Below are 1,149 nucleotides of genomic sequence, written 5' to 3'. Positions count from 1 at the left end.
TGTTAGATTATTGTTTCACTCTTCTACTTGGAAAGCAACTCTGATTTTCCTCCCAAGGATGGGAAAAGAGCATGGTTCGTGGCACTCACAGGCATAGGACAGATAAGTTTCTTTATTTCCTGCCTCCCCAGCCTCTTCATTTTGAGCAGAACTAGCCTAGATACAGTCAAGACAACTTGGAGCAAGGAAGAGTCACCATTGCTGTTTTGGTTCTTTTTATCAGTCATCACTCTCATTGGTAAAATTTCCCAGTGCCCCTGAGGAGCTTAATAACAAACATGAGTCATACCTCTCATGTCATGTGTGGTTGGCTTCTGGCTCCTGCACATGGAGAGGAGTTGCTGTACAGGGGACGTCTGAACTTAGCCTAGGTTCCCTTCTTTGCTTTTGGGGGTTTTTTTGGTTTTGTTTTTGGTTTTGTTTTTGGTTTTGCTTGTTCGTTTGTGTTTTGAGGTTGTTTGTTTGGGTTTTTGTTTTTGGTTTGGTTTGGTTTTTTTGTGGAGTTTGTGGGGTTTTTGGGTTTTCTAGTGGTCATCCAGCCCTGATTATGAAAGGTGATGTTGGAGAAGGATGCTGCTCCAGGAACAGAAGGCAGCAGAGCCTCTGATGTCTTTCAGATCTTTCTTGGGCACCCCATCCCCATGCAAAATGCTGTAAGCAGCCAAAAAATCACTCCTACGCAAATGTGGAGGGATTCTGTCACTTTCCTAGGGGGAAATATGTGAATAACACCGCAATCTTTCTCCAAATCCTCTTTTTTTCCCCACTCAGCCACTCCCTAGAGGGCAACTGCCTCTAACATGTCTGTGAGCAGCCCTGGGGAGTTGGAGGAGAAAAGCATCATGTGATATAAGAGCAAAATTAGAGATATTTTGTTCTCTTCAGCTACTTTGCTTTGCTGTAATGGGTTTTGTCTCCTTGCCTCTTTCCCCCCCGCCAGTCATTAGCAGACAAAAAGAGGTCTTTCATAGTTTGTTAGTGGTTTGTATTATTATCACCCCATAAAAGCTGATGTCTGTGCAGTGCAGTGTTATGAGTGGTGGGTGTCTTTAGGCTGACATGCAGACAGGCTGGTGGCACAAATCCCACTGGTCTCCAATGCCAGAATTTGGCTTCATTTGATATGTAAAGAAACTGTCTACTCTTATT

The sequence above is a fragment of the Corvus hawaiiensis genome, chromosome 2, assembly GCF_020740725.1.
Source record: "Corvus hawaiiensis isolate bCorHaw1 chromosome 2, bCorHaw1.pri.cur, whole genome shotgun sequence".
NCBI classification, from domain to species: Eukaryota; Metazoa; Chordata; class Aves; order Passeriformes; family Corvidae; genus Corvus; species Corvus hawaiiensis.
Note: the sequence above shows the minus strand (reverse complement) of the source record.